Consider the following 23,662-nt stretch of genomic DNA (forward strand, 5'->3'; position numbering starts at 1 on the left):
TATGGCTGGCGTATTTCCTGGAGGTATAATGATTAAATCATTGGAGGCAGCCACCTTTGCAGAAAATGGGTCAAATAAGGTCTGTTATTAATGCACATGCAGCTCTCATCTTCCACTACGACCTGACACTGTATTAATGCCATTTATCATTGTCATCAATACATCTGCAACAATGCCAACGAGACAAAATGTACTTGGGCTCGAAATGCATTAAAGCACCACAGACATTATTGAGGGAATAGCAATTTTTCTTAAGTGATTTGTCTTGTTTTGGTCACAATTTAGCTGAATTCTCTCCACAACATAACAATGAATTAATCTACCTTTCCATTTAATCACCACTTGATGTTGTTTTTCCACAGCACAAAAAGACTAATCAAATCAACAAGAGCATCATGAGTCAGCAACTCAGCGACATGTGCAAATAAAAAAAGCAAGAGTGCCACAAGCTTGTTAAATGTCTTATTCCACTGCCCTGCAGCAGCACAGCGCACCGGAGCTGGAGGAGCACCGGCTATCTTGCTTACACTGCACTAAATATTCATTACAATAATAGAGGTGAGGCAGAAGCATGAAGGCACGATGCCAATGCCACTCGATAATGTTTTTTTTCGTAGACCCCGTCCAACTTGATAGATATGCACATCTTTCAAACAGGCCACATGGGCTACAACAATAAACACACACAAATCAGCACACACACACACACACACACACACACACACACACACACACACACACACACACACACACACACACACACACACACACACACACACACACACACACACACACACACACACACACACACACACACACACACACACACACACACACACACACACACACACACACACACACACACACACACACACACACACACACACACACACACACAGGGGACAAGACAGTAGCTCAAAGGACGATATTACAGACAATTATTAACAGCAGTTGTGGCTCATTTGTCTAGATGCAATAGGCAGCTATTACGGTTGACAATCGAAGGAAATATGTATACATTGAAAGATAAATACAAATTAGAAAATGTGGGGCTGATCTTTACTGTAAGCTAGAGCTGACAATACCATTCAATGCCTTTCTGTATTTTTCCCCCAGCTTTACCCTGGGAAAAATGAATGCTCCTCATGAATGCAGCCCGGTGCCATCACCTGAGTGCCACAGGGCTCAGCCCCCACCCGTGGTGATGAGAATCCAAGGCAGCCCTCCTTCTCTACCTGACAGTTGTTTCCCTCTGGCGCTGAGCAGGAAAATGAGGACTATTTAAGAGGAGTGCAAGGAGGGCAGTAAATGTCTCCTCTTGTTAATAATACCAGCTTTGTCTGAGCTTTCCCTGGCTCTGCACGGTGAGAGGAGCTGCTGCTGTTTTAATATGTTTGACGAATAATAAAAAAACAAACAGAAAAGGGGTCTCATTGTTGAAATAATGGTCAAAATTGGATGCAGCAAAGGAAAGCACGTGATACTTTTGGGCATTTAAAATAAGTCAAGCTCCAAAAAACACTGAGTCCAACACTTCCCATGACGCCGCTCGATAGTATCTTTTTTAGCACAGATTTCACCTGGTGGATTAACACACACATCTTTCAAATTCTACGATTTGAATCAAAGGTTTTCAGTTAAAACTAGAAGAAGTAGAGCGCATACCTCCGCCAGGGCCCTAAACTCTTATATTCAATACACCAAATCAATGCACCAAATTTCACACACTCATAGATATCAGTCATGAATTATTCGTGTTATCTTGTTAACAAACAAACCAATGAACGAATGGACATGGATGAAAACAACCTCCCTGGCAGAGTCAAAAAAGATAAAATCTAAACCCTTAAAATCGGAGCCACACGTCGTTACTCCCGGTAATGAGTAAACCCACTTACATCTTGTGTCAATGACGGGGGAGAGGAACATGGGAACGTACTGTATGTACTGTATATAAATGAACGCATTTCCATGCAGTATAATTAATCACCCCCACGCAGCAGAGCAAAGGTTTTCAGATTCAATCGAGCTGGGGGTAAAGGGAGGAGACAGGCAGAGGGAGACAAACAGGGATGGAGGAAGCGTTGAGGATCCCCTGATATTTGAGCTCATCTAAAAATAGCCACGCTGGAGCTGAGATATGAGTTGTACTCCTCAAAGACCTCAAAGAGGAAAGAAAAACATGCACATATCCACTCCGCCTGGGAGCTGAGCAGTTAAGGTGATGCGAGCTGGCATCTGGCACATGTATATGTTTATGTTTATGACATCTTCACTTCTGAGTGACCGGTAATGTTAGCCGTCATTTGGCCATCAGCCACTTTGAAAAAACGATGATAGAGCCCTGCAGTCAGCAGAGTGAAACTTTGTAGGTACAGTGCAGATTCTGTCACAGATATCGGTGCCTTTCTGTTGACATGACTTTATTCTGTTGATCAAAGAGTAAAAAAACCGGAATAGGAGGTACAGGTGCTAAGTTTTCACAGTGCATCTGCCACAATGTCACCTCAAAACACCTTTTGATTGTATTATGAATTTCATTCTTTCTTTGTGCTCAATCCTCCTTCGATCGTAGTCTCAGAAATCAGTATTTTCTATTTGAATTAACCCACCTATTGATTTGTTAGGAACGAGGGCCACATAGGTTTCCCCGCGGTTGGAACCTGTAAGTCACATTGTGTACAAGTTCCAGAAAAAAAGTCTTAAATGTCATAGTCGTGGACTCACCGTTCCACAGAGTAATCACAGGGAGAGCTGGTTCATGTGCTGATCCTCTGCAGTCCACAAATGCCAAACACAGCTCCTGCAGGAAAAAAGATGAATCGTTAATGAATCTGTGACCTGGTGCATTATGCATTCTATAGTTCAGGGTAAGGTCACTACTTTATTGTCTTAAAATTACATTTAAAAGAATGAGTAATTCAATCATAAATAGTTGAGATGATTGGGTTTCGTTCTTTTCATTGATCTTTGGGTGAGTCTAGGAAGAGAGATTTCAGGGAGGATTCCTCAAAACAGTCAAAAGAAAGGCTCTGCTTTTAACAGTTGTGATGATATTAGGCTTTTCTTGATGTTTCACACAGTGTATGACTTGTTAAACAAGACAGATTTTCTGGGGAGGACACACTGTTCATTTAACCCCCGAGCAGAAATGAAAATAAATAAGGCCAAGAATCGCTGCTGGCAGTCAACAGCAACAACATGGATCTACACGACATAAAATAAAAAAACAACTGGCCCAACACCCTGGCCACCCTGCCCCTGGGCAGCTCCACTCTGCCCGGCACCGACCACAGAAACAACACAACACAAGAGGGTGGCATCAAACAGGCGAGACATCCACAAAGGCACGGGAGCAGGGAACAGATGCTGGCCCTATCGTCCAATCACATTAGTGCCCGCTATTCCACTGTTACAGGCACAAGGACAGATATTTTGAAAACAGAAAACGGAGGTGACGCTGGGAGACATTGAGCAGCAGGCTTCTAAACGAATTAGGATCAAGTTACTTCTCGTGTCCTGCCCAAGCGACATGCTCCTTCGACATTGACAAAAAAGATTCAAGGTCAGGCGTCAGAACAGATGCATCAGTTGCTGATAGGGGGATTGAGGATCACATAAATTAATTTATAAAAGAGAAGGGTCTGAATAAATTGTAAAACGGCAGAATTCTGAAAACAAATTAGATTCTGAAAAATGCTGTGGGTTAAGTGTTGCAGCAACTTTGTGTCAAATTCGGGCATATGGGATTGAAAAAAAATATCTACTAAATGTCAATCTACTGCACCCTCCTACCTCCTGTGGCTATGTGTGTGTGTGTGTGTGTGTGTGTGTGTGTGTGTGTGTGTGTGTGTGTGTGTGTGTGTGTGTGTGTGTGTGTGTGTGTGTGTGTGTGTGTGTGTGTGTGTGTGTCCGTCATCTATATTCATAACATCCACCAAGGTGCTCCACACCTCTCTGAGCTACCACAAGGACTTCTGCACAGGAGTCACATTCCCCTTTCATTTACATATATTTACATCCAAACATGTGCATCTGACTGTAGAACCATGGCGTCAGAAACCATGACCGAAGGCACTTACAGCGAAATGAATGTTCCATATGTTCTTAGAGCTCCATGCATTTAATCGCCACCTGCTTCATGTTATTTATGACTTTCAGATTTACACCAATTTATATGATCTATATCTGGTAGGATATCATATTTTTTTCTCCTCATATCGGTGATAAAGCAATACTTTTAAAACCGTTCCGGTTATAAACCGGTGGCAGAACCATAAACCTTTTCTTAAAAAAAGCACAACACAATAAGAGCGACTTATATTTTGCTCTGCAGCCCTATTGCTCAGACATTTGCTGCAGGTTCAGTGCCTTTTGGGTGTAATAGGGTCCTGTAGGTAGCGGCTGTGTGGCCACTGGTGCCTAACACACAACCCTAATCTGATCTCAGCAATGGTGTACTGCAGATACAACACAAATAAATGATCCTCAGAGAATCAAACTGTGGAGGAGGCTGGGAGAGCATCTTCACGTGGACCAGAGGATCAGGCAGAGCAGGTGAGAGCTGTTAGCTCATTGATCCTCTGGTACAAAAGGCAGGAGGAGGAAAACAGAGGACTGAGCCACATGGACAGAGACATGTGGAAGAGCAAAGCAGCAACTGCTGGACCTCTTCAAGTTAAGTTTACTATTTGTTTGCTGGCGTGTCTGTTAAAAGACAACAAAAGTATGCTGCTAAACCGAATCGTCCAGCTCTGGCTGCTGTGGTGAGAGCCCCGTGGCATGGTCATTCTCCACACCAACTATACCAACAAATGAGACATGTCCTCGACACAGTCTTACATCCACTAATCCCATGCAACTCGGATCTCCTTTGATAGGAATTCATGCTTTAAATCCGGTTTCCTGCCGGATGACTTTTTGTGACCTGAATGCAGGAAGCAGCAATGTGGAGAATAAGAAGGAGTCAGCATTACAAGTGGAGCATCTAAGTGTCTTAATAAAGTGTGAGATTTGTTACATAAGTCAGTTGGGAGTTGCTGTGACTCACCTCGTGTTTTTTTTTTCCTCCCTTTGTGTCGTGTGACCAAGTAATACAACAGAAGAAGAGGAGGAGGAGGACAGACTACCCTGGTACTTCTGCTGCAGAGTCTCTAGGGTGCACGCAGCCTGTTAAGTGTGTGCTACTGCTAATTTAGCAAAAGTAAATGCATCAGCTTCGAGTTTTAGGACATTCAACCGACACCATGATCAGCTCTGGGGGTATTCTGTCTAGCCTCATCCAACAAGCAAAGAGCAAAAGAACAGAAACAATATCTGAGGGGCTAATGTGACACCAGGTCACACTGAATAACAGCTAAATTAATTTTCATTTTAAATAAATGTGACCCAGGATGCACTGTTTCGCTGAAACATAGGGGATCATTTGTGTCCCCTTTACGAAACCCATTCTTCAGCCCCATCAACAACAGCAACAAATCTGTGTTATTTAGCTCATCTTGACAGACATCCTCACTGTGATGCCAAGTCTGTTAGAAACTCACAGCAGCTGCAAATCTTATTGGAAACAGCTCCTGTTTTGTTTTTTTCTTCTCAGTAACATCCGCTGCAGTTCCACATGAGCACCCGGACACTGAAGCAGATGTCAATTGTGATAAATAAATAAATAAACAACTGGGAAGAAATTTAAAGTTAATTAATCAGGGGGGGGAGCTGAGGCTGCTGGTTTATAAATTAATTTAGTGCATCATATAGCTTTTGGTGAAACCTGAAGAGAAAACACTTATCAAATGACACCTGCTGGTAATAGAGTTTGGCCCAAAATAACCCCAATACAGTTCATTTAATCCTCTTTCCAAATGGAGAAACATGCATTTCTGACACTGGGCTAAAGCGCTGTTAAATGATGAAATGGAGAGGTGATATAAGGACAACAGAACTTCTTTCTGTTTTCAAACCATCCTCTCATTTCTACGGAGAAGCCACATTGAACTAAATGCAAATCAAATCTGATTAAAAGAATAGAGTCACAATATTCAGTTTTCATCCAGTAACATTCTGCTGTTACAACACAAGCATTACTACGACTTGCTATCACGTCTAAATAAAATAATCATTTCTGTGATCTTATGTTTGTGACATCCCATCCTGCTCTCGAGAAACAGAACACACCCCAGTGGCCTTCCATAAAAAAGACATGCAACTCGATCTGAGTGTTATCAGACGTGAGTCGATGGAGGCATGTGTAAACAGACAGCTGCCTTCAGTCACAGTTAATGATGAAGGACTGTGAGTTTGCAGGTGTAAACATTTTTTAAATTTGACTTTAACTCTTTCCAACACCATTGACAGTCACTATTCACCGTCCAGAGTTATCTTACCATTCTTTGTTTTGTCTGCTGTTGTTTGGGCGATATGACTTCAAATCAATACAACGATTGTTTCTGACTTTTCCCTCGATTACGATTAATGAACCATTATTTTAAAGTGAGCGGGGGAGGGAGGAGAAGCCTAACACAGCATGGAACGTAGGTTATGAATTCTGGCTTCTATTCCTTTTTAGGTTAATTGCCCAACTCTAGCTGTGATTATCAGTTTTAGTTTGTTCTGCCTTCAAATCCCACTGAAAAAACAACTGTCACAGAGTCATGTTATTCTTCAGTCATTAACTAAACCACAACAATATATTTCTTGAAATTCAAAGTCACTGATCTTTAAATTCCCCGTGCACATAATCTCAGGTGAAAGTGACAGGCCAGATGATGCTGTGACGCTGATAGATGACAGCAACAAGCATCATTATGCAGATGGTGTGACAGCTGATGGCTTTCTCAGCCTGCTGGCTGCCAAATACGCTTAACTTTTGGAAACCGAAGTCGGGGATTAGGATGGAAGTCACATAGTTGGGGATGTTTGCAAGAGAGACGGAGGGGATGACTCATTCCCACTTGCTACGAATGCTGTTGCAAAGGTGTCTTTGAGGAATTAACACTCAGTCGGTCCAATGAAGCTGCTCCGTGGTCATCAGCAGAGGGCTATGCTGAATTCGGACAAGCAGGGTCAGCAAACCTTTCATGGTTCATTACATTTCTTTTTTCTTAAGAAACACCTTTTAAATCCATCCTTGGAATTAAAAGGTGATCAAAGCTGCCGTGTAAATGTCCAAAATGTCTCATGAATGCAATACTGGCGCAACCCTGGTTGGAAATTTGACGTGTCAAACGAGATCTATTGTATAATGAAATACTTTAAGAGCAACAAAGACCTAAGCCATTCTGAGGCTAGAGTTACAGCAGATTAAAATCACTAATGCATGTCTTTTTGAAAACACATTATCTGTGTGTGTATCGGAAACCAATGCAGTTAACTCTCCAATGCCTATCCTATTTCGTCCTCCTTTCTGACAGCCTACCCACATCCTTTTCCCCTGACCCGTCTTGTTTTTCCTTGCCTGCTCTGAACTGTCTTTCTCCTTTGACACCTCTGTTGACAGCCGGGTGCATCTTGCCAGAGAACGGGGCTGCAAAAGAAACATCTCAGCCCAGCACCCACGAGGTTCAGATTCAGCAGATACTTAAGTAACAGCAAGGAGAAGCTATAAACAATATTTCAGGCCAGTAAAGTCAAAAGTACTCTACGTGTGAGGAATAAATTATTCATGTTAAACCACTGCATACAAGGTCAACACAGTAATACTATAGAGATCATTGTATTGTTTAAGGAGGAGGTGAAAATGTCCCCTTATTAACTAATCTAGCAGACGAACATAATATAGCCTGATTTAATTACCTTAGAGGTCACTGGTTTGAACGTGTGCTCTGCCAACACTAATCAATCACAACCATTGTATATGCATTGTGTATGGTTTTGTATTCAACATACAAAAGAAGATTTTCATTTTTTTTTTATGTATTTAAAAATTTAGCATTCATTCTTTCAAAAATAAGAAAACTCAATAGAAACCACATTTACTCTTCCAAACACAGTTGTAGTTTTAGTGTTACTGACCTAGTCTGGTGTGACCAAGAGTTAACACCAGCTCCAGCGAAGCTTGTGTATGTTAGTTGCTGTGTTATTTTATTGACATTATAAATGTTCTTTACTCATATTCCATTACATTTTAACCTTTACCGTTATCCTGCAATACCACTTGAGGCCACAGAGGCAGGTGTTCAGCACAGATCTATATACATGTTTTAAATGGTTGGAAAACATTAAAAATGTAAAAAAGTTTGGTGGGAAAACAAGTACATTTATAATTTAGAAGTCTGTTCTATTATAGTATAGTATAATATGTTTTAACTGCTGCCTTCAAATAGCAAAAGCCATCAATGACAATTTTGTGTTTGTCCTCCCCATCAATCGCTTTCTCTTTAGACTGTAAACTCTTCTAAACAGAGAATTTCTATTTTATCTGCAGCATCAGAAACATCTTTTGGAGGATTCCTAGGTTTTCTAACCATTCTGCTAGAGGCCTTCTCCATCACTGCAGTCACTCTCCCATTCAGCTCTGACAAACCAATCACTGCTAGTTGACCTAAAACGCATTAGAACCAAAAAGGGCAATGTCATTGCAGGCACCAGATTTTTTAAACTCCAATGTATCGCAAAATACAGAGAGATTTACCCGGTGCTGATTGGCTGAATCAACATTGTGTGCACTTGTGATATTTAAGAGCAACTCTTGACTTTACTTCAAAAGTCTAAATGCCGGTCGCCAGAGGGAAACACACACGCACACCTCATGAAGAGAAATAATGTCTGAGAGCCACTTTGCATCACTCAGTGTGACACAGGCTACACAAATATCAAACACACACACGTACCCACAGACACGTATTCCCAGACACGCCATCAGGCTTATTAACCCTCAGGCTTTAGTACACGGTATAGATTATAAGTCACAACCACTCATTACAAGAGGACTAAACAGAGCGGCTACATTCAAAGAGGTCACGCTCGTTTGACTGACTGTCACATACATCGTGACCCCCGAGGTGTCACCATGGGGGACAACTGTGCGTATACGTGTTATTTAATGTTTGATGGTATCAAAAACACTGAAGTGTTAGGCTCTCAGCCCAGACCATTAACTTTTAATAAAAAGATTTGGATGTCAGCAGTGGGGTATGTGCTTTACATTTACCCTATGTGCTCACTGGTTGGCTCACTGCAGAGTCTGCAGGCTTCGCCTGTTCCCTTTGTTTGAGCAGTAACAGCATATTACATTATGTAGACACCCACATGCAACTCCTCTCCAGAAAACAGAGTGAAATCAGCTCTCACACATTATGCAATATGTTCATGTTAATTTTTAGATATACAAAACACAGCATTGAGCTTGAGCTGCTGTTGTACTGTCGTGTCAGGTGCTGCAGTCACTCCAGTCGTGTCCATGTGAAGGACCATCTCAAGGTAGTGTATTAGCATGCTAACATTATCTAGTTACCTCTAAAAACAAAGTACATCTGATGAGTATATGAGTCTGATGTGAAAGTCGTTAGCTTTTAGGGTATTTGGTCATAGAAATATTGGATAAATAGCATTAAAAAGCATTAAATTATTCATCATAAGGGTGAAGCTGTGCCACCGCTGCAGCAAAAAGAAGCTGTTCAGTTTGTTTTTTCAAAAGTTCAGTGCAGCTCAACTCAGTAAAACAAAATCTGTCGCAATTTGCCGTCCTGAGCTGAAGGTTGCAAGACACCAGAGCATCTGATGAGTTACGTGTGAAAACAGTTTGGTTCTCCACTGTAAACAGGAAAGTAACTAACAAAGGTAACGTTGTTTGTCCACTTTGTACAGAGCAGCTAGCTAACAGACCAGTCAGGTGGCTCACCTGTTAGCTGTCCACCGATGTGAGTCAGCAGAAGAGACGCCACGCGTGACTTAAATTGGTTATTCAAATACATGCTAATGAATTCCATGTCATGTCAAATATGTTCAAACTTGATTTCAGGAACAATTGACAGCCCTATGTTGAATGTCTGTCCAACATTTTATGCCAATCCACCTTATAGTCGTTGAGATATATTTCAATTGATACGTAAACGTTTGACCTACACTCCAGTGTCACTAGAAAAACAAGCAGATAGACCCTGTAGAGCCACGCTGCTAGCATGACTGGTAAAATTCGTAGCAGTGGAAATTTACACTGGTTGTTTCAACACTGAACCTAGTTCTGATTCAATGTTGAGTTTCTGTGCATGGGGGCAAGAACAACAGATGGGTTCGGTTAGCCGACATCCTCTGTGGCCTGGAGGGTTTATCAGTCACTCTTCCTGCACTGGTACCACAAGTAAAAACAGACAAATGAGGTCCTGACCTGAACTGGAGGTAAAACAGAGCCCTCTGGTTCAAACATGGACTTAAACAAAAGTTAAGTCCATATTAAGAAATGACTGTGAAAATGAACGCCCTTAAATCAAGGAAACAGTAAAGGTTTGAAACCCCTTGGTCCATGATGATTTACCATCATCCCATCACATGAACTAAAAACACATCAAATGCTGAAGGGCTGAAATCCCTCATTTGGACACATTTCCTTCAGAGTCATCACCAATGACACAACCCCCTGTCCATTACTCATGTCCTATGACAGCCCATCAAACTGCATTCAAAATGATGTGTGACAGCAGAAAACCCGGCACCTCGGGCTGGATATTTTTTACAGTTTGCGCAGAACAGGTAACCTGACCTCGGAGAGAGAGTTAAAAACAAAGAGGGTTTCCAGAGAGCACAGACAGGAGCAGGAGGAGAGAGGTACACCACCAGCTGTGAGCGTGCAGAGGTCTGTGCAGTCGCCTGAGACAAATAATACTTGCATGATAATGCATTCAAGCTGAAAAACTAATTAGAGGACATTTTTCTCCCCTTTGCTCTCGCTTTATCTTCTCTCCTTTTAAGTGTGTCTATATTTGCACAACTATATGCAATTCATACTTAATGAATATGTTTTGTGTAAGAATATGCAGCCGTACAGTTTGAAAGATGACCCCAGCAGGAGTCGTATTCTTACTTTACTTCCATTGCACAAGGCAGGAGTTGCCTTTCATGGGCACAATTGTTACTTATATTGTCTTTTCTAAATGCTCAACTTTGGGATTGCTGCCAAATGCCAGGAGCATCAATTTGGATTGAACGGTTTACTAAAGTGATAGGTCAGCACAGATGTCAGAGTCGAGGGCAGAGTTTGGAGCTGTGTGGTTTTTTTTAGATTCTCCCCAGAGGAACGATTCGACACTGCCTGAAAAGTCTGAAAACGTACATTTCACTGAACAAACAAGGAAAATTACAAATCATATCTTTTCCTCTTCATGATGCAGGCCATCCCGCGGAGCAGATGCGGACACAGATATGGAGATTTTCTGGGAAGGAAGTAAAGCTAATGCAAACCACATCCTTTGATATTAAACAACCACATACCAGTCCTATCATTATATCAATCCTATCCCCAAACTGCAACATTCAACAACCAACAACAGCCGGGCAGCATACTCTTACAAGACAGTGGGTGTAGGTTAGTGGTTCCTAAGTAGAAGAGTGTGGGGGGGGGGACCTGCTGGAAACAATAACCACAAAAGTGTGCTCTGATGCTTTCAAGGCGATCGAGATTAAGGTTGGCGAGGCAGACGGAACCGCATGTACAGGATGCACAGATATTTCATTATTAACTTTGTCATTACAACTGGAGAGATTTGTATCGTCTGTCTATTTAAACTCTTGAGCATTGACAGGTTTTACTTTCCTGACTTGAAAGTTTGACTCTTATACCTCTTTAACACCTTAATTAGAAGGTATAGCCTGGTTTTTTAAACGCTGGTAAACCCTCTACCACGACGCTGACGTCATTACTCCACAATTGCCGGGCTGAACAAAAACGGAAAGGCAAAGCTAGAGTGTCGGGTGATAGATTCTCCCTTATTAATACATGAAGCAGCTGCTTTAAGGTCAATAAGATAAAACATTTATTGGATAAAGAACTCGTTGTGCGATTGAGGAAGAAGTGACTGTGGAAAATCAAACGATTGATTATTCTGACTACGTGCTTCAGACAGTCCAGAGCTTGAGAGGGAGATGTGATCATCTCCATGGGAGCTCTGTGACGCTGTGGAACACGGTGCCAGCTGAACATATGGAAACACGTAAGGGAGAAGGAGCAGGGGGCCGTGCCTTGGCCTGGCCGTAGTGACGCATGTCTGGGAGACTTTACTATTTTCGGTCTCCTTAACAGCTTCCCTTTACAACTCAACCCCACCCTGGCGTTTCTTTCCGACTGCAGCAGACGCCAGTCAGTGACACAGGCTTTCTTGAGTAGGGTCCCGCATGCAGACGACAACAGGCTCTTTGTCATTATAAAGAGCTTTAAAGGGATTTCACAACGGCCATGTATGTGTCAAGGCATTTGCGGTAGGGTTTGCAATAAAAATCATCACGCAGAGAAACCTTGTTCTCTGAGACCAATGCGTTTTATTGTTCTTTTCTTTCCAAAAATACAAGATGAGGATAATTTTGAGATCCTCTCACTTCCCTGAAAATAGAAAAACAAAACATTGGGTCCATCCCATCTTGAGCCCATTCAGAAAAAAATATATTCCCTCGTCTGATCATCTGAAATCCTGATGGCTTCTAAATCCATTTCAGGATGCCAATGATCCAGTTTTATGTTACCAGCATCAATACTGCACATAAAAAAAAGAAAACAAATTTATTTGATGCAATTGATCCCAAACCGCTCAAACTACTTTCTGGAAAAGAAAATGGATCATGGCCTTAGAAGGGCAGAGGAATAGAAACAAAAACAGCAACCAACAGTTACTACAAATCAGTGGTCAGAATGGTAGATTGAATTAGATATTCAGGCCTGGGGATTTTTTATGCATGTTTCTCCATGTCCACGCTCAGACCCGACAGAGATAATTCCCTGAAAGCAAGTGTCATACTGCAGGTTTTTCCTGAGCCATCAGTTTTTCTTATTATCCTCTTTTTTTCTTCTTTTCACATTCATTTGATGTGCTTCCTCCTAATCTTGTCTGGGCTGTCGACCTCACAGAGACAGAGGACACACTCAGCCATTCAGCCGCAGCTACTCATTCACATAGCAGAGAAAGCTTTCCTTGTTCAGTGTGCTTAAGTGTTTGCCTCTGTCTGCATGTGTGTACGCGTGCATTTTTAGCACTGTCGTTTGCTGGGTGATATCAGAGTCACCAGCTGCAGAGAGATGATTTTCTGCAATCCATTGTGGTGGGGATATTTTGCAACCCATGAATGGGTACTCCATAATTCAGCCGTGTTGATGATTCCATTTCTTAAAAGGGGGGAATTTCACCCCCTGTCACTGAGTCAAGACCATGAATGCTCATGCTGGAGTGCAGTATAAGATCAATAATGAAATAAAAAAAAATGAGACCTTGTTTGGCAGAGCTGCTCAACTTTGTTTTGCACGTGGAATAAAAGCAACTGCATCCGAAGTTTAGCAATTACTTCCCTGTTAACCTGCATCTGCAGAGATAAACAGGCATCTTCTGCCATCGCAGCATTTATTTTTAGACTGTTTACCCCAAATTTTGCATCCTTTAGTGTGTGAAGTCTGTGAAACAGAGCCCCTTCTGCCTGCGTCCTGAGCATCCAGTCATTCCCTCGCTGCCACATTTCTGTTTGTTGTCATCGTCGTGGTTGATGTACCATATGTGCTCTTATTCTCAGCCCCTTCAGTATGGTTTAGCTAAAAGCAGATGAAAAAACGAGGTGGCTGTTTGTGACACTAAATAAACTTTCACTGAACAGTCATCTGGCTTAAAACAAAAAAAGACAATCATCTTCCCAATGGTAACAATGCTCTTCAAAGCTAAGAGGGGGGAGAGGAAGAAAAGATGAATAAAATGGTCAGCGTGTGGAGACCAGCAGGCAAACTGCGGATCAGAGAGGTCAATCAGAAATGCTTTGCTGCCACTTGAGTCAAACATTTCACACTCACTTCTACAGAGGAGCATTAAAAAACATTTTATGAAGAGGCTCTATAAATTTAAAGAGCATATATATATATGATTGGTGGGAGCTGCTGAGAAAGAGCATACACATGGTATAAAAAAATACTCAACCACTTCTCCTATTGTGGCCACAGGCTTTTTTTTTTTTTTTTTTTAAATCCCAACATGCGATGATAAAATGCATCATTCCCCCAAGTGCTTTCAAAGTCCAGTCAGCTGTGTCTGAGTTATCACTTGTGACACATGGACAAACAATGGGGAACACCCCTGGGCAAATTGGAGTAATTGTGAAAATGCCAGGACACATACAAAAAATAAAAAAAGCTATCAATATCCACAGGATTAATAAGATAAGAATCAATAAGATAAAAAACATGTGAATAGGCTATATTTGTTTTTAATTAAAATCAGGAGGAGAGGGAAAAAAAACTAATTCTGTGACGAGTCAACAACGTGAAACCGCAAGTGACCAAACCCTCGGAGGAAATAAAAGCACACCATGGTGCCAAGCTCTACAAATATTTTATGTCCAGCAACCATGATCAAGGCAGGCTCCCCAGCTGTGGGATTGTGACACTGGGACAACCATCCCATTGTAATTACAGTGCGACAACGTGTAAACACATAGATGACAATTAAATCAATTAATATCAATTAGTGAATTGCACTGTGCTGCCTCAGCCAGGAGCCAATCACACACAGAACTTCCAGTTGTGCCTCAAAGCAGTCTCTGCTCTTAACTGCAAAAGGAGAACATGATTAACAAGCCTCTGAACAGTATCAATAAAGTGTCGCTGTTTGTATGAGCTGCAGGGACTTATGAGCCAAGTCTATAGGCTGTATCGGCATGGACTAGATTCTTAGAGGACAAGTCAAATGAGGCTGCACTCAGCTGTCCATTGTTTCCTACTCAGCCATGACAAGTGGCAAGTTAAGAGGGTTTTCATAAACAGAATAACAAATTGAGCTCCAGGAGCCGACCAACACAAATGCCTCCATTTGAATTAAATTATTAAAAGATAAAGGCTAGCTTGTTAAGTTGTATTGCACCTTCCCATAGCAGCGTTCATTTTGCTGATAATAAAAAAGGGAAAGACACCAAAAAGCCAAAAACCATCAATCCATTTTCTGTGCTGTATATGTATTGCATACTGCAGGGCCAGCACAAATAGACAACCAACCATTCAGGCTCACATTCAGACCAATGGACAATTTATAGTGTCAGATAACCTGCATGTCTTTGGACTGGAGGTGGAAGCTGGTGAACCTGGAGAAAACCCACACAGACACTGGGAGAACAGCCAAACTCCACACAGAGGCACCCGACCGAAAAGGGATTCAAACCGGGCCGTGGGTAATGTTCCAACCATCATGCCGCCCACTAAAAAGCAATAATGAGCAAAGTAATTGTGTGGGTAGGTTGTTTGCAATAGATGGAATAAAAACGGTCAACAAATGAACACTAAACCTGATTTCTAATTACACAATGGATCACTGCGGCATAGAAAACTGCTTCTGTGAGTCAACATCTGGGAGAATCAGGTGAAAACATTGCCCCTCGGTTGAATTCTGCTTCATTGGGTCACACAGGGGATGGAGCAAATACACTGGACCTTCTTGTCTTCTCTGTACTAAAAACTACTTTGAATGATGATTAAAACTGCAGCAAATGAAGAGAAGCTGCTGTGCTGTGCTCTGGAATCCGTTCAGCGCTGCAACATCAGAATCAAGCCAAGACACAGTCAAACAGGTTGTTTTTTCTTCTTCACGTGATCTCACCACTGATCCTCAGCCGTGTTCCACTCGTGTTGCTCTGACAAATTGTAGCTTACAGCTGGTCTGGTTAATCGTGACACAACAGCAGCATCCACATGTTCTGTTCTTAACGGTTTCTTCCAGCTCACATGCTTCTGCAGACACATTTAAAAACAGCCCGGTATTAGGTCATAGCAGCACTGCATGCAAATGAACAGAACTGTGGCTGTGCCTATTTCCATCTTCAGCTCTAGTTATGTAAACATCACGCTGAGCTTCAAACATGCGTAGGCATACAATATTGCAGCCGAGCCCGTGATGGGGATTTTACGACTGCTGAATCTGCCCACCTCGTGTCTTTGTACAGGCACGACAGGTTCGTTGCTTCACAGAGGAAGGTTCAGGGGTATGTGGCCTGATTGCATGTATCAACATGGTCGGCAGTTGAAGCAGCTGCTGTGACACACAGATCACGGAGGCAAGCGAGGTGCGTCAAAACCATTTGCACCCCACTGCCGCAATTAGTGTCAAGTTCTCACTCCTTTGTGTTCTCCTAACTTCGCTTTGTGACAACCCACAAACATTAGAGACACATTTTTGCATTTTGTGTGACTAACACATTTTGAGGTTATCATCATTTCTATTTTGTCACAAAACAAATCCAAAAACCATCTAAGAAATCATTGAAATAATAATAATAACTTTATTTGAATAGCACCTTTCAAAATAGTGGTTACAACGTGCTACTTTTACACTTCCACAATATTTGAAGTCAAGGTGAAGTAGGTTAGAAGAGATTAAACCTGGATACCCCACGATATATCACAATCTACAGGCCGGGACAGTATATCTATTATCTGTCCCACAGCCCAGCTGAGTGCAGTTTCCTGTCGATCTTGTTAGGGAAGGATTCAAGGTCTGACATAGACAAAATATATCCCCTTCTTTATATTTGAGTATATAAAGACCATGTCCCTACTTCCACAATCCCGTCCTCAGCTCATTTACCCAAGTAATGGCCTTTAGTGGTGCATTACTACTTAAATTTAAGGTGAAAAGTAACTGAGCCAAGAAGGGAATGCACCGAGCTTCTTAACTCATCTATTGATTCAGAACAAACTAACTACAGGTTTAAAAATACCCTTAATGGAATAATACATTACATGAGTTATAGTTTCTGAAGGTACATCTGCTGGAACGGCTGCTCTGGCTGCAATGGTACCGAAGCCAGCTTTCAATTGAACTCTCTGAAAGTTGCCTCAAGGTCGTAGAAATCGGGGCCAATATCGTGCACGGAGAGGCTTGGCCACACCTCTCTGAGTGGACATAAAAGTGCTCACCGATGACGGAGCACATATAACTGTCACCGAGCGATCAATCAGAAAGCTTTCGTCTTGGGGTTTATGGCGGTTTCAGGTTTGACTGTACAGATGGGGCAGGGGATGCATTTGATTTGATTCAGATACAGACACACACACAAGAACAAACACACACACAAGAACAAAAGCCAGAGTCACTGGCTGATAAACCACAATCCAATTTATCGCTGCCACTGAGCGATCAAACAATGGCCTCATAAATCAAACAAGCTGTCATCATTGTCTGTTCGCCGGTTAGCGTTCCAGACTACAAACAAGTGGATGGAAAACTAATATTATAAGAGTCATCACCGAGCTGTGGACACGAGTCAGACGGCGGCCATAGTCACTGAGATGAATATTTAATTGTCTGTGGTGTTTCAGATGATACGGCAGGCAGATGTGTCAGAGGCCTGGAAAAACTGTGAACACGTCAAAGGTCTAAAGTGCAAATGCAAAAAGTCCAAGTATTGACTTTGTGGGGAGGGGAAAAAAAATCCATGTTTATTGATCCAGTAACATCCAGTGTTTTGAAAAATGTTACGGCAAGGGCATTGTACTGGCTAATTAATACAATGATTAACCGACCAACTTAATTTGACACTGAACGAGAGTCCAGACTTAACGGTTCTCTGGGTTGATTGTCACATTTTCATCTAAATGAAAATACGAAAAATAAAAAGAACCTTGGAAGGATGAACAGTGATTCTTCGTTGCCAGGGTCACACAGAGGCTGAGCAGCCAACGTGACCTTTTCAACTTGAAACTTTCCCCAGTGCTCCCGGGGAGATCTGAGTGATGTCATCGCTGAATGCACTTTACGCACGAGTCAAGTTCTGAAGGATTGACTTGAATTAAATAGGATAACCTGGGCATATACCCGTATGCTGATAATAGGCGGGACTGATTATGTGCTATGTACATTCCTGATTCACAAAATTTCTGAAAAGATTATAAAAAAATTCTATTGCAATATCCATCAGTTGTCTTCTCAATTTAAAAAATGCAATGATACTTCATATTACTCAAGGCAGAATCAACCTGACACCATACATATGCTCTCAAATGCATTGATTTTGTGGTACTATATTTAATAATCTGTCTGTTCCTATATCTAAACCAGGCCGATCAATAGATGTTCATCCTCCTTTAACAGCAGTAATGAGCAGATTGTGTCTTAAACGCAAGAAGAATTCAACAAATGTGGACTGGCTTACATCTGAGCGGGAATTCTGTCTTAATGTTTGGCACTAAACCCTCATCATCTGATTAAAAAATAATTACCAATCTGTGGTTGTGGTAGTAAACAGCGAGGTCTGCCTTCCTCTTAACAGCATGAAGTCACGATGTTGAACTATTGAAGCGGTGACACATGGAAGATATGGGAAGAACCAGATGATTAAGGCCGGCCAGAGGCGCAGGTTGAGCTAGAACACTGTGCCCTTGTCATTAGGAGTCATCGTTCACGTGAAACAAGGTCTCAGAGGATTCAGATGGTTCTCCTCAGAAGGTTTAAGTACAGAGCAGTGAAGGTAGGGTCAAATGGAGAATGAGGGCTTCAGTTCAACTGTAAAACCTAAGGGCTGTTCCACACAAGACATTTTGAACTCTTGACCAATATTAAATACGTGATAGACCAAAGACATGACCGATTTTTAATCTTATGATCTTTAGAAGGCACACACTGGACAATTCAAACATATTTATAATTACGATTCGAGATCGAGGTCGCTCTGACTCTGCATCGACTGACCTCCAGTCAGGAACGTCGAATTGGGTCTAAAACCAGCCCGATTATTCTCTAGTTTGCAGCAGTCTTTAGTTAAAACTGCAGAGAGACTGAGTTCTAGACACAAGCATTGGAATCAGAGCGTGCCATTCTCAAAGAGACAGCAAAGCCTCAAGGTTGATGACTGTGCTTCCAAATGCTTGTACAGTACAATGACTCACTGAATCTGATAAATGCCAATGAAAACTCCAGTAAAGCCTAATTTAGTGGGTGGGGTAGAGATTGCTTGGGCTAGCTGGGCAAAACCAAGCTTTCCCCTTAATATGAGAATAACAGATCTTAGAAATCAGGCATAGATAGAGAAGAATGCACAGTTTGGGATTACGACCGCAGATTTAAAACCTTTAGCAAAGCTATGACTATATAACTCACTTTCTTGAACCTAGGAGGTATTTCAGAACAGATGAGAAATCTCTGAGCTTGCTGTCGCACAACATCATTTGCAGGACGGCTGACAACAGCCCCACATTAGCTGACATTGCAAAAGCCCATTTGATGGATGGATACATATCCATCAGGTCACGTCTTTCATCAGAAACTGTACAGAGAACTGAAAAACGTGAATAAATGATCGAAATAAGTTATAAGGACAATTTTTACAGAATTATTGAGGGTTAAAGAAATTTTAAGAATCTCGTAATACAGACCCCCACTCTTTTCTTCAGCAGCATTAGAAAGCTGTTTGCACATCAAGCATCAGTTTTATTTTCGAACAACTTTTCTTGTATATAAGGCCTTGTTTTATTTTACTTATTTTTTTCAGTGACTGCACATCTACAGAGGTACTAGAAGATGATAAAATGATTTTAAGTGGTTTGCAGAATGTATAAAGTGAGTCCTGTTAATTTGATGTGACTTCTGGACAATGGAGGGTTTCTAACAAATGAATGGGACTGAAACGATTTTTCACAAAACCCACATCACTTGCTCCAGTTTTCGTTTCGCTCCCGAAAGACGAGGCAGGAGAGTTTTTTGGTCAAAGCCAAAAAATATAACTTATATTAGAGAGAAAATATATTTAAAAACTGTTAATTTAAGATAATAACAACCCAACCCCCCCCCCCCCAAAAAAAAAGTATTCTTGTGTAAAAAGCCTAATTACAAAAAGCAAATGATCCCGAGCTATTTTACTTACATTGCATGATTTCAGGCAGTGAAGGGGGAAACTCTCTACTACACAGTGGTTGAGCTAGAAATCTGGATCCATAAGTCAACCAGTGGCCTTCAGTCAATAAACACTTATATGGACACCAATACCCTGATGGTCCCAACGGACAGAATAAGACACTGCCATGCAAGCAGCTTTTTCTGATTATCTTAACCTGAATAGGGGAGGTAATAATCAAATTAAGATGTAGAGAATCCAGTCTTATTCGTATGATGTAGACATGTAAACGTCTTAATCGCATTAAACCTTCTATTGGAGTTTTCACTGCATTTTGCGATATCACTACAGTGTTTCCTCTAGGATTCTTTTTTGCTGCAGGGACAGTGCAGCCTCTCCAAAAAAAACTAAAAACTAATAAATAAATATAAAAATAAATAGTGATGTAAATATTTTGGCTATTTCAGATAAACACACTCAAGCTTGTGTGATGCAGAACTCTGATTACGCCTTCACTGTATCCAGGTGGCCCCTCTGGCAGCCCCCTTCTTGGCAGCGGCACTGCATCCAGGCACTTTATGCAGCGTTGGTCCACTAGAGACTCTGCTTCTTTTTTTTTTCCCCCAACGTGTTTAAATACATGTCTCATAAACTCTAGAGTGAATCAAACAAACAAACCAAACCTCAGTACTTCACAAGTCATAATAACTTTGGATTAGTGCTGGTGTTTATTGTTAAAGTGTAAAGTGAGCGCAGGTCAGCGGGAGGAGAGAGGAGGGAGGACATGCGGCAGGGCAACACAACACAGTGCAAGGATACCAGGTCTATAATGTGTCTGTGTCAGCCGTGATCCTGAAGCAGCGGCGGCAATAACTGAACGTAGCACAAACACTTAATTATATATAATATACCAGTGACCAACTGCTTGACGAGGCACGTGCTGGGTTTGAGAGTAAATAAGTAGTGGGACGTAACGCATATGTTGTAACACGCACACAGGAGTGTAGAGGGGAAATTCTATTAGCAACTCCTGTAAACATCGTAAGTGAAATGTCTTATTCAGTCTTAAATAAATAGTTAGAATACTGTCATCAATGTAAATAATATTGTAACATCAGAGGTTGGTGCCCAATTGTTTTGCTAAATGAAAATCTGTGTTTACATCAGTAAAATATTCACCTGTTCTTCTTTCTTGCTTGGTTGTGTAGGTTAAATTCACAACCCTGTTTAACCTATAAGGTATCGGGGTAAAGGAAAAACACACACAGACACATTTCAGATTTTTAAACCAGGGTGTACTGGAAATAATCTGCATCTTTTATGCGTTACCCAGTGATTTATCTAATTCTCGAGTGTAGCCGCTGTTCTGTTGTAGAGGTGTACATTATCTCCAACTAATGGCTTCAGAAGAAAAATGTCAAAGCGAGCATTTCACCTCCAGATTAGCTGACCCAGCCTGACAATTGGTCGGAAGAGCCCGTAATAAAACACCTTTTTCTCAGTGTCACCTTGACTTAATGCCTCCTGCGATATGAGCTCTAAAAGGGGCCCGGCTGTTAATTGGTCTGCACTTTGATTCTTTTAGAAACATGAGAAAACCTCTGTGATCGATCCTTTGTGAGCTTGTTTTCAAGAAGCGCATTTAATCTGCAGATCCTCCGTCTTTATTTATAATTAGACAAAAATAATATAAAAAAAAATATTGTACTAAATGATAAGTGCGATTTAATCAAAACACTGGTGACGCTATTATCCCTCTGCAATTGAAATCTGGATCAAAAGCCCTTTTGATAACCTTGAGAGGGGATTTTCCTCTGCTGCCATCACCTAGAACCCACAGAGAAATACATGTTTCAGCCTTTATTCCAATGAGGTTATTTAGGTCATACGGCATAATAATAATACAAATGTTATAAGGTAATTTAGGCTAACATTTTGTTAGCTTTGTATAGCATTTAGTAAATGTAGGTATGCTGTGATACTTCTGGTAAATATAAGAAATTCTGAAAGAAATATAAGTCAGAATTATCGTCCATGATTTTATATTACCTCTATTTTTTCAGGTTATACTTGAACTTTTTCATTTGGTTAATATTTTAACAGTTCTTAATGCAGTAACTGGTTGTAAATCTTTGTGCTGCCAACTGTTTTAAATAGGTGATATGTAAATACAAGCTTAACTAACAATTAGAATTAATTAATTAGAATTATTTTACACCAACTGTGAAATTACATAGAGAAAACGGACTCCTGTCCTAGTGCAGAAATATTCAATAGCCTTAAAATAAATGCTACGGACTAAACACTGACACCTCTCCAGAATCCGATACCACAAGCTCAGACCCTTTAGCATCAATTTAATTTTTTCCATATTACAGTGAAGGCTCATATTATCATCAGTCTATAAGGTTCCACTTAAAAATGTAGTAGTTTCAATGTGCATCACTCAATGAAACAAATTGAATTCAGTTGATTGAGATGAAAATGACCAGGAGGCAGAAATATGTAATCCAGGCAGTTACGGTGCCAAATGTGGGATGTCAGCAGGGACACTTTTTATCTACAGTGAATATATCCATCCATCAGGTTTTCAAAAGCCATTCCTGGTGCACACTGGATTTACCCTTAACCTCCTACTCTATGAGAAAGATTATATAAGGCCCATGCTTTTAAATGAGACACTCTTTGGCATTAGGCATATGCATCAGCAGACCTGACAGCATGACAGGGTAGAGTCCAGACTCACAAGGTCATGCTAGAGGACAAGAAGACAGATCGGGCAGCATTACAAAAAGAGCAAGGGCAACAGGAATAGAGACTGACTGTAAAAGACGGGGGGAACTAGCCAGAGAGGGGGGATGAATCAACAAAACTGTGCTGTCAGCATCCCCGGGGCCAGCAGGGAGCATTAAGTGAGTTGACATGGGCCGCTGAGTCTCCCTCTTTTCTCCTCCTCTCCTCCCCTTCCATTTCTCCCTTTGTCTTTCCTTCTCATCCATATGGCAGATTCCAGCTCTTCCCCTCCCCCCTGCCCTGCTGCACACTCTATTGAAATGGCCTCTCTCCCACACACAAACCCACGCTTGCTCGCACAAGCCTCCCACATCCCTGTAGCCATGTCTTATTTACGGTTCGATTACGGCCGACCACCCTCCAGGACGAAGGTCTCCTCCACCAACTTGTGCCCAGATGTTTTTTTTAAATATTTAGGGGAAAAACTGTTTGTCCACTGGGGTCGTAGAAACATCTGTGGCGAATGCAGCAAGAAAGCTGCAGTGGTATCGTCACAGCACTGGTGTCGGTGGAGGTGAGGTGAAGGATGAAGCCTGGTGTGCACGTATGACCGGAGGCTTGCACAGCTATTCATTTAAGACACGCAGGAGCATTATTAAACGTTATTAGCACCAGAAATGCACCTCAAGTAGCACAAACGCTACTGTAAATACAGAAAACAAATCCCTACACTATACACAAGTTAAGATGAAAGGGCTCTGCACCAAGAATGCACACACACACAGAGAACAAGGTAATAAAATGTGCACCAATGATTGAACAGAACCCCTGGGAGGCACAACACAGCACTATCCCTGCTATAGAGGTGAGTAATGGGGCTGCTACATCTTCCTTCCAAAAGCCCCTTGCACTACCTGGCTGCCCGCTGACGCATTCC

At 41.5% G+C, this 23,662-nt stretch overlaps 1 protein-coding gene and 1 long non-coding RNA gene across 2 annotated transcripts in view; one reads left to right on the forward strand and one right to left on the reverse strand.

The window, feature by feature from the left end:
• The window catches only part of LOC133967393 (uncharacterized), a 28,121-nt gene extending 26,713 nt beyond the window's left edge, over positions 1-1,408 (forward strand). The window contains exon 3 of the long non-coding RNA XR_009924038.1: positions 1,117-1,408. This is a non-coding gene — a long non-coding RNA (uncharacterized LOC133967393). The remainder of the gene's footprint in view (positions 1-1,116) is intronic.
• The window catches only part of adarb1b (adenosine deaminase RNA specific B1b), a 104,702-nt gene that overhangs the window by 64,330 nt on the left and 16,710 nt on the right, over positions 1-23,662 (reverse strand). Inside the window, exon 2 of the mRNA XM_062402813.1 lies at positions 2,728-2,803. The gene's annotated coding sequence lies outside the window, so the exon portion shown is untranslated. The remainder of the gene's footprint in view (positions 1-2,727; positions 2,804-23,662) is intronic.

This window comes from Platichthys flesus, chromosome 13 (genome assembly GCF_949316205.1).
Source record: "Platichthys flesus chromosome 13, fPlaFle2.1, whole genome shotgun sequence".
NCBI classification, from domain to species: domain Eukaryota; kingdom Metazoa; phylum Chordata; class Actinopteri; order Pleuronectiformes; family Pleuronectidae; genus Platichthys; species Platichthys flesus.